The sequence below is a fragment of the Phacochoerus africanus genome, chromosome 7 (genome assembly GCF_016906955.1).
Source record: "Phacochoerus africanus isolate WHEZ1 chromosome 7, ROS_Pafr_v1, whole genome shotgun sequence".
In the NCBI taxonomy this organism is placed as follows: domain Eukaryota; kingdom Metazoa; phylum Chordata; class Mammalia; order Artiodactyla; family Suidae; genus Phacochoerus; species Phacochoerus africanus.
Window position 1 is genome coordinate 4,398,961 of NC_062550.1, and position 14,230 is coordinate 4,413,190.

Sequence of the window (14,230 nt, forward strand, 5' to 3'; positions counted from 1 at the left end):
CAAGGCAAAACGTGTGTTTTCTCCCACGTTTCTGTACCCTGAACAATTTCCATAAAAATGGCTGGAGGAGGGAAGGAGGGACCAGCCCCGCCCGGCTCCATCATCCGAGGCAGCCCGCCTCCCATTGATCAGAGAACAAAACTGAGGCCAGTGAGGTGCAGACACCGGCCCACAGTCACACAGCACGCGCGTCAGGCCCAGGCCCCTCCTGGGACTCCTATCTCTTTACAGGTTCCCTTCCCTTGGCACAGCAAACCTGGTTTGTTGGGGGTGGGGGGTTGGCCGTGCCCGTGACATGCAGAAGTTCCCAGGACAGGAATGGAACCGGAGCCCAGCAGTGACAACACCAGATCTTTAACCACTGGGCCACCAGGGAACTCCTAAACCTGGGTTTTTCGAGTGTCTCTTCTGACAGCTCTCTGCTGTCCCCAGGGATCATGTTCTGGCTTGTGCCAACCAGCCTCCTCCCTGTACCCCCTACTGTACCCCAGCCCCTCAGTGCTCCTTGCAACCCAGGCCACCTCTCATCAGGTGGACTCTGCTGCTGCGGATGGCTGTGTGGCCTTGCCAAGGGCTGTGCCCTCTCTGCGCTGAGACACAGGAAGAGCCCAGCTGGTTGCTGGTGGAAGACCCAGGCCAGGCAGGAGGGGGAGCCCAGCACAGGGGGAGGGAAGGGAAGGAGGGGCAGAGACCCCTGGAGAGAGAGACCCCAGGAACCACAGGCAAGGTCTCAGGAGTCGCTTGTGTGCCAGCGGAAAGGTTCTTGTCTCATGGCAGAAGGAATTCAGAAAGGAGACATACACACACACACAAACGCATGCACGCACGCACACACGCACGCACACACACACATACACACACGAGCCCTGGCTCTCCTGTGCCTGCAGTTCTGGGCCATCACTTCCAGCAAGCCCCCCACAACACCCATGACACCCCTTCCTACTCCAACAGACGAAGGTTCTAGATCACCCCTCAACCACCAGCTTCCACCACCCCAGCCCACAGCGCCCTGCCCCCAGCCAGGGCCTGCCTCCCGTTTCCCTGTGTTCCTGCAGGAGAGGCAGATGTGGTGGCTGAGGGGCTGGGCTGCAGGGCCCACCTGGCCCCACCTCCCACCTTCTCCACGCTTCCAAATCCAGCCTTCCCCAAGCTGGGAGCCACTCACTGGGGACTCAGGAGGGCAGTGGGGTGACACCTAGGCCAGGCAGAGAGCCACCCTCTGTTCGCAGTGACAGCGAGGAAAGAAACTCCACTGGCCACACCCCCAGCCCTGGCCCCGCCCAGGCAGCAGGTCTGCCAGGAGCATTGGCCGGGAGCCCGGGGAGCTGGGAGCTCAGGGCGCATTGGTTGTCTGTTCCTGGTCACCAACCGGCCTGACGGCCAGGCAAGGGGTGCAAGGGCTGTCAACACTCTCATGACAGGTGGGAGGGGCTCCCTAAGTCTGAAGGAAGGAGGCCACCGTCTCCACGCCAACATCACCCCCACACAGGCAGCTTCCAGACCCGCATGCCCCTCTCTGGGCTAGCCTGGAATAAGGCTTCTGAGGTGCCAGGGCCCCTGACCTGCCACACGGGGCACCTCCTGGGGGACTCGCCCGCAGTGGAGGAAACACATCTGGAACGTTCTTGCTTCAAAGCCTGGCAGGAGGCACCAACCACCAGGGTGAACAACCCAGGCTGGCTGGACGGCCCCCAGGGGCTGGACTGCGGCCACACTGGGGCAGGTGGCACAGCCTGAGGTCACAGAGCCGCTGAAGCCAAGAAGGCTTTGTTTTTCCTCCAGACTCTGCTGTAACCAAACAGTGATTTTTTGCTCCTCCTCCTCTTGCTGTGCAAGCTCAAAACCCTGACCCCGACTGCCCATCTCAAACAGCACAAGCAGCGTGATCGGTTTTAGTTTGCACACCCACGCCTGAGCATGTCACACAAAATCCGTGCTTTGTTGTGGCAACGAACGGTTGGCAGGGGGGTGAGGGTAAGTGTCGGGAGGAGTCCTGGGAGCCCCCGCCCCGCAGGCTCACAGTGGAGGGTCAAATAAGGCTCTCCCACCATCCCGGCTCCTCCACGGGCTTGGACCAGAGCCCCTGCGGTGCGTGGTCAGTGGGACCCCACCCCTTGCAGGATGGACATGTGGCCAGCGCAGGGGAAGGAAGCCCACCCCCGCTGCCTGGGCTTTCCTCGGGGAGGCCCGCGTCCTGCTGCCACCAGGCACCACACAGCTGTGTGTCCACTCCAGGTCCAGGGGCCCCAAGCAGCTCTGACCCACTGGGAGGTGCCCATGGAACAGAGAGCTCCTGTATCCGATATGCTGGTCCCACCAGCCTTGGGATGATTGATTTTTTTTTTTCTTTTTTTTAGGGCCGGGCCCACGGCATATGGAGGTTCCCAGGCTAGGGGTCCAATAGGAGCTGCAGCTGCTGGCCTACACCACAGCCACAGCAACTCGGGATCCGAGTCACATCTGCGACCTACACCACAGCTCACGGCAACACCAGATCCTTAACCGACTGAAGGAGGCCAGGGATCCAACCCACATCCTCGGGAGACTGTTGGGTCCTTGACCCACTGAACCACAGTGGGAACTCCCTATGATGACTGATTTTATGTGTCAGCCTGGCTGGGCCATGGTGCCCAACTGTCTGCTCTAACACCAGAGTCTAGATCTTGCTGTGAAGGTATTTGTGGATGTGAGTGACATTTACAATCGGTTGACTCTGAATAAAGCAGATTTCCCTGCAAGGCGTGGGTGGGCTTTGTCTAATCAGTTGAAGGCTTTAAGCGCAAACCCCAGGGTATTTCAGAGAAGGAAGGCTCCCTTGACAACACAGAATTCCTGCTGAGCTTCCAGCCTGCTGACCTGCCCTGCATATTTTAGACTCACTGGTGCCCACAATTGCACAACCTGACGCCTTAAGACAAATCTCTTTATATATAAAGACCCCCCCTGCTGCTTCTGTTTCTCTGGAGAACCTGACGGATACAGGTCTCTCATATGCTGATTCCGCCTTCCCAAGAAATATCAGAATCATAAAACGGTGCACCAGGAAGGGTCACGGCGAATATCTTATGCCCTCAACTCTCATCCTACAGCAGGAAAATGGAGGCCCAGAGAGGGAAAGGGACTTGTCCAAAGCCACACAGCAAGTCAGTGGTGCTGGATCTTGAGACCAGGACTCCCACATCCAGCCTAGAACCAAAATGGCTCCAGATATGGTAGGAAATAACATATATATAGAAATGTCAATTTTTTTTTTTTTTTAATGCCAGGAGGAAAGTAACGGCAGGGACATTCTACCACTGGCGCCAACCAGGTTGATTTTGTCACACCTTTGTATCTCACACTGCACCCGGGTGTGGCTGTGACTCCAAGCCCCGTCTTTACAGTGGGGCCCCCCAACATCAGCTATCTTGAAGGGTTATTTCATCTCGCCCATCAATTTCCCGGCACTCACTACCAGTCCCACGGCGGCCTCTCCCTTAAGTGGGGGCAGCCGAGCCTCGATGGGAAACTGCCTGGCCGGGAGCAGAGGACCTGTGGGCCCCTGATAGTCATCTGGAGCTAGTTCACGACTCTGAGAGTTGTAGGTAAGCGACAGCAACAGAGAATAATTCATGTCTGCGGACACACAAATTCTGTGCTGTGGGGTAGAAGTTCTAATGATTCCCTCCCCTCCCCCCCGACCTAAAATACCTGAATTTGGCCCCACGCACACTGCCACTTCCAATATCCCCGACCTAGAGCGGCATCTGCCTCCCAGGCATCTTTGAACGCGACTTGGCTCTGGGGACCCAGCCCCCTGCAGCGAGCAATCACTGATGAAGGAAAAGTCTCTCCCTCTGCAGCTTAGCGACAGGAAGGCGGGCTCAGGAGCCCGGGTTTTCAGTCCAGCCTCATCCCCACCCCACACTCCCGCATCCTGGACGTTCTGCCCTTTGGCTCCCGTGGCTCCAGCCACGAACCTGCCCACCTGAGCCCCTCCCAGGCCCCCCCGCACTGGTCCCACTCCCTCAGGGCCTTTGCACAGCCTGTTCCTGGGGCCTTGTTCTTTCCCCCCAGGGGTGTTTTCTTCTTCTTCTTTTTTTTTTGTCTTTTTGCTATTTCTTTGGGCCGCTCCTGCGGCATGTGGAGGTTCCCAGGCTAGGGGTCCAATCGGAGCTGTAGCCACTGGCCTACGCCACAGCCACAGCAACGCAGGATCCGAGCCGCATCTTCGACCTACACCACAGCTCAAGGCAACGCCAGATCGTTAACCCACTGAGCAAGGGCAGGGACCGAACCCACAACCTCAGGGTTCTTAGTCGGATTGGTTAACCACTGTGTCACGACGGGAACTCCAGTGTTTTCTTCTAATACCAATTCTCTGATTCTCTGACCCCAAGTCAGTGTCCTGCAATCCTCCTACTCTGACATAAACTACCCGGAGTTAGCAGCAACCTAGAGGTTAAGGACCTAGTTCCTTAACTTCATTTCAATATCTTTTCTTGGGCGGCAGGGGGGGGGGGCGCATGCCTGCTACACGTGAAAGTTTTTGGGCCAGGGATAGAAGCTGTGCCATAGCAGTGACCTGAGCCACGGCAGTGCCAACGCCAGATCCTTAACCACTAGGCCATCGGGGAACTCCAAGACACCAGTCCAAGGGCCCCATCCCCCTGCAAGCTGCACTTCTGTTCAACTTGGCTACAAATTCAGGGGATTCCATGATCCCCTAACTGATTCAGTAAATTGTTAGGATGATGCACAGAGCTCAGGAAAGTGCTTTACTTGTGATTACTGGTTTATTTTCAAGGATGCAATTCAGGAGTTCCTTGGTAGCCCTGCGGTAACGGACCCGACTAGTATCCATGAGGTTGTGGGTTTGATCCCCGGCCTTGCTCAGTGGGTTAAGGATCCGGCATTGCCATGAGCTGTGGTGTAGGCCAGTAGCTGCAGCTCTGATTGGACCCCTAGCCTGGGAATGTCCATATGCTGCAGGTCCAGCCCAGAAAAAAAAATAAATAAAATAAGGGACACCATTCAGGAAGTGCAGAGCAGAGGAGATGCACAGGGCCAGGGATGGGGGTGGGCTGTGCCCGTAGCTTCCGGGCCCTCGCCGGGTACCAGCCTCCAGCATGGGATGTGTCCCTTTGCCTCTGGATTCCAGAGTTTTTACCCAAATTTCATTACAGGGACAGAAGTGACGAGATCCTTGCCATTGATTATACGCCCTCTCCAGCCCCCCTCACCTTCCAGGAGGTTGAGGGGTGGGGCTGATAATTCTAAGCCTCTAATCAGGAGGGTGGGTCCTCGGGTGACCAGCCCCATTCTGACCCTCTAGGGCCTCACCTTGAGTCACCACATTAGCACAGCCTCAGGGAAGGTCAAAAGGGTTCACTGAGAATAACAAAATTCACTCCCATCCGGCAGGAAATTCGCAGGGTTTTAGGAACTCCGAGGACGAGGACCCCAAACCTACGTCTGTATTACAGCACTGTCCCCACTGCAGGGCAGCTCCGGTTCATCCTTCTGATCTCTGTTAAGAGAATCCTGGAGTTCCCTGATGGCCCAGCGGTTAGAAAGCTGGTATTGTCACTGCTGTGGCTCGGGGTTCAATCCCTAGCCCAGGAACGTCTGGGTGCCATGGTCAAGGCCCCCCCAAAAAAAGAGAGAGAGGGAGAGAGTTCCCATCGTGGCTCAGGGGGAACACCCCGATTAGCATCCATGAGCACTCGGGTTTGGTCTGCGAACGGAGGTTTGGCCCTTGCCATCAGCCTCTCCCTGGGGCAAACCAGGAGCCCCAGCGGCTGCCGACCCGCAGCACCCCCCAACCCTCCCCCAAGGGGTGCTCGGGGGGAGACCAGGAGGGGGCACCCTGTGCTTTGGGAAAACTGGAAGAGCAGATCTGCAGACGGATAGACACATTTTAGAAGACTTTATGGACCCCATTCTTGCATCTCCTCATATCTAGAAAAGCACCAGAATCCGTCCATGATGCATGATGACTGGTGTCTATGACGAGTGGCGACCTTCCCGAGACCAGCGGGGGCGGGGGGGTGGGGTGGGGGGGGGACCTTGCATAAAATGTGTGCCCTCCTGCGGGCACTGCCCCCGCCCTTTAAGACTTAGATCAAGATTCCCCCTTTCCTCTGCGGGGCAGGAATTCAGTGAAGTGGACAAAAGATGTCACCGTCCACGTGAGAACAGCCACGCCCAAGCCTGGGCCAGGGCGCCTGGAGGGAAAGACACAAAGACGACCCCCCCCATCCCGCTGAGAGGCACCTCGAAGAAGTGATTCCAGAAAGCCCAGACCTTGGCATCTTCCCACAGAAACTGGTTTTACTGTACATCTTTTTCTGTGCATCTGGGGATCTGCAAACCTTTGGTTCCTAGACCTTCCCTTTTGCAAAAACTCCTGTATCCTAGCTTCCCCCTCACCTCCTCGGAGCGGATTCTCAAGGCTACTGTCTGAGATGCTGTCGCCCGGCTTAAGTCCTAATTTCACCCCAAATAAAACTTAACTCAACTTTCAGGGAGCGCATTTTTTCAGGCGACAGATTCCTGGCCTCGCTCAGTGGGTGAAGGATCTGGTGTTGCCCTGAGCCGCGGTGTAGGTGGCAGATGCGGTTCGGATCCTGTGTTGCTGTGGTTGTGGTGTAGGCTGGCAGTTGCAGCTCCAATTTGACCCCTAGCCTGGGAACATCCATGTGCCGCAGGTGCAGCACTAAAAAGACAGAAAGAAAAACCAAAAAAAAAAAAAAACAGAGAAAGAAAGAGAGAGAATTCTCCTTCCCCACCAGAGAGGCAGGGCCTCCCACACTCTGCTAGCATCTGTGCCATCACGGGCAGGTCCGAGCTCTACCTAGTTCTGTGATCCTTCAGAGGCAGGGTCTGGGCTTCCGCCTGGACTTGCTCAAACAAACAGGGTCCCGAGCACCCGGCCCAGCGTGTGCAGGCACCCCCACAAATGCCGAGATCAAATGAAAATCAACCAGACATTATGAGTGGACCCTTTTTCCTGGGCAGCAGGCTTCAGCCCACCAGCTCCATCCCCCCGACCTGCCCTCGCCCTCTCGCACCTCGAGCCCTTCCTGAACCTCCTGCTGCCAAGCCCTTTCCCTCTGAGCCCGAGGATGGGGACATGGGCACCAAGGAGCCCCCAGCATCATGAGGCCACACCAGCTGGAGACGTGGCCGTCACGCAAAAGAGGTTTTAAATCCCCCGACGGTTCTAAAGAGAATTCATAGCAAATTGAAACTAATTCATGGCAAAGTGGTTTGTTGCTATTAAAATGTTTGCACGTTACACAAATAGGCCCTCACGGCAATTATCTTAATGCTGTAGCTACAAATTATCACCTACTCACCTCGGGCAAATTAGCACCTAATTTAATTTGAGTGGCACAGCTGACGTGCAAGGTGCGTGAGCAGTGGCCGTATGTGCCTGACCTGGGGCTCAGCTGTGGACGAGGCGTCTGGTAAAGGGGTCTGCGGGGAGGAGGGGCAGGCCTGGGGCCACCCAGGGAGGGCACTGAGACCTGGAGAGAAAGGGGCTGGCACAGGGTCCCAGCTGGGGTGAGGGGTGCAGAGTCCAGGTCTGAGGGCTGGGAAGGGGGCCCCTCGGAGTTGGGATTCTAGGGTCTCTAGGCTGCAGCCCATAAAGACCAATGTAAGTATTTTGGTTTGCTTTTTTGTTTACCCTTTTATCTCAGCTCTGTCACAAATGTATGGAGACCGACCCCACTACCTACCCTCCATCGTCACAAACACCACTGGAGAAAAAAACCAAAACAAACAAACAAAAAGAACCAAACACCACTGGGACCCGGACACCGGCGAGAAGGCACCTGCCTATCATGTGTCTCCCCTGGGTGAGTCACCCGAAGGGGTCAGCAGCAAGACCCAATGTGCCGTGACCTGCCCCGCTTGGCGCTGGGAAAGGACGAAGGGGTCTGTAAAGAGCTGCTGGGGCCACCCAGCCCCCTCCTGTGGTTCTGTAGACACCAGCCTCAACACTCCTCCCAGCCTCCCTGTGGCCCCGGCCCCTGTACCCAGGTGCTCCCTCAGGTGTGCACCTCTCACCTGCGCAGCCCTCCAGCTGCAAGGAGGGAGCTGAGTCACAGCACCTCCCCGGGCCTGCCTGGTTACCTGAGCACGCCTGGCTCCCTTTTCAAAGGTTTGCTGGGGAAGCCAAGTTGAGCCAACCAGCACATGGCACTTTTCCTGCCCACAGGGATGGGCTCATTCAGGCTGATGAGGTACCAGGAACATCTTTCCAGGTTCTTCTGGGAAAGATCATTTGCTCTCAAGAGATGCCTATTGGAGGAGTTTCTCTCCACCCAGCTGTGTATAAAGATGTGGACTGGAATGGCTATAGCCAATTCACTACCACCCTGAAGATATAGCAATCTACAAAAAGGCAGGAAATTGCTAACCCTTGATCAAGCCATACCTGATCTCCAAAGCATCCACAAACCATTTTAGTTACATGGGCCAATATGTCCCCCTTGACTTTTGGGCTAGTTCAGAGTTGGGTTTTCTGCTGTTACAGTCAAAAGGCCTTAGAAGCCCCCAGATCCAGGGCTCCCAGAGTTTCCTCTAGACTCTGGCAGCCCTCAACAGCCTACACCATGTGTCCATGTGTCCTCTTTTATTTATTTATTTTCTTTAGGGCCATACCCATGGCATACGGATGCTCCCAGGCTTGGGGTTGAATTGGAGCTGCAGCTGCCGACCAGCACCACAGCCACAGCAACACCAGATCTAAGCCATGTCTGCAAACTACACTGCACTTTGCGGCAATGCCGGATCCTTAACCCACTGAGTGAGGCCAGGGATCGAACCTGCATCCTCATGGACACTATGTCAGGTTCTTAACCTGCTGTGCCACAAGAACTCCCATAGGTGTTCTCTTGACTTATTACTGTGTGTTCACTGACAGCCGGGACCACTTCTGATTCATGCTGGAGTCCCAGCACTCATCCAGCCCAAGACGTGAAAGGAACCTAGGGTGGGGGTGGGGTGGGGGTGGGGTCTGTTCCCTAAGAGAACAAGCAAAGTCCACACAACAGAGCCCAGCATTCAAAACCTTCCTGCCCCGTCTCACCATCACTCCCAACTCGCTGGCTCCACTGCGTGCCCTCCAAGCTGCTCTGTCCCGGGAGAGGACACAGCTGGGGCCTCTGCCATAGCCTCCCCCAGCCAGACCCAGACCTGTGGGGTGGGGGGGCCTCTCCTCTCCTCCCTAAGCGACACTAGAGCCCACACTCTCCATCCTAAACTCCCCCAGCTCTGCACTCAATGCCCCAAGGGCCTACCCCACACCTCCCACGACACCTGCAAGTGCCAACAGCGTCCTGTGGTTCTTGGAATAAAATCCAAAACCCTACAAGGCTCCCCTTGAGGCTCAGAGGGTAACGAACCTGAATAGTACCCATGGGTTCAATCCCTGGCCTCACTCAGTGGGTTAAGGATCCAGGTGTTGCCATGAGCTATGATGCAGGCTGCGGACAGGGCTCAGGTCCCACGTTGCTGTGGCTGTGGTGTTGGCCGACAGCTACAGCCCAGGTTTGACTCCTAGCCTGGGAACCTCCATATGCCTCGGGTGTGGCCCTAAAATAGACAAAAAAAAAAAAAAAAAAAAGAAGAAGAAGACAGATTAACCTGATTTGGATCCTGATAAAAGAAATTTTTATTTTGGAAGCATCAGGGAATCAGAATAACTGGGAAGTGGATTGTAAGGAATTTTTATTCATTGTTTTCAGTGTAGTAATAGCATGTGGTCAACTTATAAAAGGGGAGGCACACAGCAGTATTTATGGAGCACGAGTATTAAAGTAACATGGCAGGAGTTCCCTGGTGGCTCAGCAGGTTAAGGACCTGGAATTGGCACTGCTGTGGCTGAGGTTGCGGCTGCGGTGTGGGTTTGATTCCTGGCTGGGGAACTTCCACGTACCATGGGTTCAGCCAAAAATAAAAATAAAATAAAATGAAGTACCACAAGAGTGGGGGCGGTGGGGGGGTGAGCAGATGGAGGGAGGAAAGCAGCTGGGGCTAAGCCCAGGCCAGGCATGGCCGTGGTTGCTGCTATGAGGTCCTGCCTACTTCTGAGTAGCTGAAATTCTCTATAAAGAAGAAGTACATTCATAAGCCCTCCTACCTAACACGCGATGTGTTACAACAGCACAGAACCAAATGTGGTCCTGGGAGCTTTCGGGACACGGTAGGAGCAGAGACCCTCACAGCAGGGGTCTCAGAGGCCCCTGGAACTTGATGGAGATCAGAGCCCAGAGAGGAGGTGCTTTCCAGGAGCCCCCACATATGCCCCGTGCTCCAATCCGCTGCCCTCCGGCTTCATCCACCCAGATGACCAATGTCCCCGGGCCCGCTGCTTCCTGTGCTTGCTTTGGCTTTATGACCAGGTGGGGGAAGGGAGCTGCCAGGAGTTTCCAGACTCCCAACCTGCCAAACCAGTTCCTCTGATGGCCGGTCTCTGGCTCCACTGAAACAAACTTCTGGCTCCGTCCAGGGTCACTGAAGAAAGAGCCACTTGGCCCCTGCCCCGGCCAGAACAAGTTCCTGAGAAGCTTGGGGGGGGGCACCTACCACTAACAACTGTAAACACCTACAGAGGGGCCACGCCCTGTTTCGGGCACTTTACGCAAATGAACTCTTTTTTTTTTTCGTCCTAATTCTCCTCGGAGCGGCGAGCCCCTCTGGTTAGCAAGTCACAGTCCCATGGCGGGGATGGCAGGTGCCAGCGGTAACCAGCGCCCCACCCTGCCCTCACTGATGCCCGCATTATCCCCTCTGAACCTCGGATTCCCTGCTGCATCTGATGCCCTTGGGAGACGTGAGACAATGGGGACGTGGCTCAGCCAGGCCTCCTGCCTTCCGGGGACCCAGAAACCTGGACAGTGGCCAGACCCAGCTGCCAGCAAATCCAGGAGCCTCCAGGGGAGGACAGCTGGAGTGACACGCTCACCTGCTGCTCACCTGCAGCCGAGCCCCACCTGGGCATCTGAGGCCACGCCCACTCCCACCTTGCTAGGCAAGAAGGGGACCCTCCCCTGTACCCTGGGAGGCCTCTGGATACACAGGGCACATCTTCCGTGCACATTAACTCCTTTTTTTTTTTTTTGTCTTTTGTCTTTTCCAGGGCCACTCCCGCAGCATATGGAGGTTCCCAGGCTAGGGGTCGAATCGGAGCTGTAGCTGCCAGCCTACACCACAGCCACAGCAACGCCAGATCTGAGCAGTGTCTGCAACGTGCACAGCTCACAGCAACGCTGGATCCTTAACCCACTGAGCAGGCCAGGGATTGAACCCGCAACCTCATGGTTCCTAGTCGGATTCGTTCACCACGGAGCCACGACGGGAACTCCTTTTTTGGTCTTTTTAGGGGTTGAAGCTGTCCCATACGGAAGTTCCCAGGCTAGGGGTCGAATGGGAGCTGCAGCTGCCGGCCTACACCAGATCTGAGCCACGCCTGCGATCTACACTGCAGCTCACAGCTTGCAGGATACCTAACCCAAAAAGCAATGCCAGGGAGCGAACCCGTGTCCTCATGGATGCTAGCTGGGTTCGTTACCACTGAGCCACAACGGGAACTGCACACATTAATTTTTTTAATGTATTTTTTTAAATTTTTAAAAATTTATTTATTTATTTTTTGGATGTAGAAGTTCTGGGCCAGGGATCAAACCCGTGCCACAGCTGTGACAACACTGCTTATCCCGTGATCCTTAACCTGTTGGGCCACCAGGGAACTCCCATTAATTTTAATCAAAGGATTGAGGGAAAAGTTAAGTAATTTGTCTGAAAAGAAACTGAAAGCATCCTTTTTCTGGCCCAAGCTGCTCTCACTGAAGGCAATCACTCCCTGGTAGGCTTGGAATGTCCCCACCCAGAAGGCAGATACAGTGCCCCTGGACGCCTCCCTCAGCCTGATGGGGAGGGCGTGGACCCATCCAGGTCTGGCTCTTCCCTCACTGGCTGCAGAACCGTGGCAAGCCACCTCTACCTCCCTGCCTCAGTTTGCTCATCCTTAAAAGGGGACAGTAACCGTCCCTGCCTCCTGAGGCAGGTGTGGGTGAGGAATGAGGCAATGGAGCATGCAGTTAGGGCCCGAGAGCCATCGGCAAAGGTGACCTTTTTGGGGAAGCATAGGAGGAGGGTCACTTTACAAGTCAGGAAGCTCAGTCCCCAAGAGGGAAAGTGACCTGCTCAAAAACTTGGTCTCTGGAGTTCCCGGCGTGGCGCAGTGGTTAACGAATCCGACTAGGAACCATGAGGTTGCGGGTTCGGTCCCTGCCCTTGCTCAGTGGGTTGACGATCCGGCGTTGCCGTGAGCTGTGGTGTAGGTTGCAGACGCAGCTCGGATCCCGCGTTGCTGTGGCTCTGGCGTAGGCCGGTGGCTACAGCTCCGATTCGACGCCTAGCCTGGGAACCTCCATATGCCGCAGGAGCAGCCCAAGAAATAGCAAAAAAAAGACCAAAAAAAAAAACAAAAAACCTAGGTCTCTGACTCCTCCTGGAGCCCTCCCTCCTCTCCTGCTGCCCCATGTCCCTCTTCACCCCTCAGCCCCTGCCCGGCTGTTGCTTTGAGAAATGGTCAAACGTCTCTGCATGAAAGAAGAAACTCACAGATAAGACCCTAAAACCGCCAACAGAGACGGACCAAAGCTATTTACCGGTGAGGCTTAGATGTTGCCTTCTCACCCTGACAAATGTCGAGGCAGCATGTCACAGACAAGCAGCACCAAGCTCTCTGGAATCCAACACAGCCTCTGTCACAAAACCTCAAAGTCTGCGGCCTCAGACAGCCTTCCAGACAGGAAAGCCCTCCAGACAGCCGGAGGCCCGGTCCCCACCCTGCCCAACCAGGCCTCAGGAATTTCTCAGCTCCCACCCTGCTTCCTTCTCCAGGGACTACAGCTGCCAGCTTCACACACCTGCCAGGCCCTGGGGAAAGCCCCGAGCCAGAGCTGGTGACAGTGGCCCCCGCGCCAGGGTTTGGGAAAAGTGAAAGCAGCCGGGGCCTCTCCCCTAGCTGGCTGGCGATCGAGGAGGCTGATTAGCCGCCCCATTTAAGTTTGGGCACCTGAAGGCTTGGGGGTCCATCCCCCGTGACAAACGAGCGCGCAGCCCCGGCCAGAGTTTGCATCCGCGCAGCACCTGCTCGGCCACAGTGTTCTCATCTGTGAAACGGAACGATGCCTCCCGCCACTCAGGTTTGGAGGGAGGGAGCTAACGTGCCCGCCCAGCATGACTGCCCGGCAGGATCAGAGACCCCGAGTTGGGGGAGGAAAATGGGGGGCCGACGAACGTTTGGGCTGAAACGAGCCAGATCCACCAAACCAAAGCACGGAAACGCCGGAGAGAAGCGAGGGAGCAGAGAGGGGACGGGGGCGGGGGGGGGTCGGGGGGAAGAAGAGGCGGGGGGAAGAGGGGGGAAGGAGGAGCGCGCGCCAGTGGAAAACCGGGGTGGGGTCGGAGGGGTGGGGGGGCTCGGGGCCGGAGATCTGGGGGTGGCGGCGAGCGGGCCCCCGGGGGCCCCGGCGAGCACCCGGCTCCGCTTCCCGCCTCGGCGTCCCCGCCTGAGCAATGGGCCCAGCCTCAGAACCCGCGCGGCATCCCCCTGTGGGCCCAGGCCGGCTCCCTCCCGCGGCCACCGGGCCTTACCTGGCTACAGCCCCGCCGGCGCCTCACCTGGGCTCGGCCCGGCCCGCGACTCCCCTGGCCCCGCCCCGGACGTGGTTCCCGCACAGGCCCCGCCCCCGCCCCGCCCCGCGCGCTCCCCCCTCCGGACCTGAGTGACCCAGGGTCGTTCAGGGCCGGGGCCGCACTTCTGCGCATGGGCAAATTCACTGTCCCAGCCCCGGGGCGGGGGTCATAAACACCGGAAGGCGCGGGCTGGGGCCCGCATACCCCTGGGGGTGCCATTGACTGCGCTGGCCCCAGGCCAGAGGGTGACCCGTCCTGATAGAATCGCATTCCAACCCCAGAGCAGCTCCGAGTGGAGATCTATCAGGCCTTGTCTGTCGCCCCCCTTGCTGGCTGCAGCTCTCAAATCTCTGCCGCCCCCCGCCCCATCACCTCAGGGCTGGGCCTGCACCTCCCTTTATCTACTTCGCCAGCCTCCCAGCCTCCAGTTTTGTTTTGTTTTTTTTTTCTTTGCCTTCCACACCCGCATATGGAAACTAGGGGTCCAATCGGAGCTGCAGCTGCCGGCCTACACCACAGCCACAGACAGCAT

General features: G+C 56.8%; 1 protein-coding gene across 1 annotated transcript in view; it reads right to left on the reverse strand.

Annotated features, from left to right (window-relative positions):
* Positions 1 to 13,728, reverse strand: part of ARHGAP8 (Rho GTPase activating protein 8) — a 51,159-nt gene extending 37,431 nt beyond the window's left edge. Inside the window, exon 1 of the mRNA XM_047786015.1 lies at positions 13,657 to 13,728. The gene's annotated coding sequence lies outside the window, so the exon portion shown is untranslated. The remainder of the gene's footprint in view (positions 1 to 13,656) is intronic.
* Positions 13,729 to 14,230: the final 502 nt, after the last annotated feature.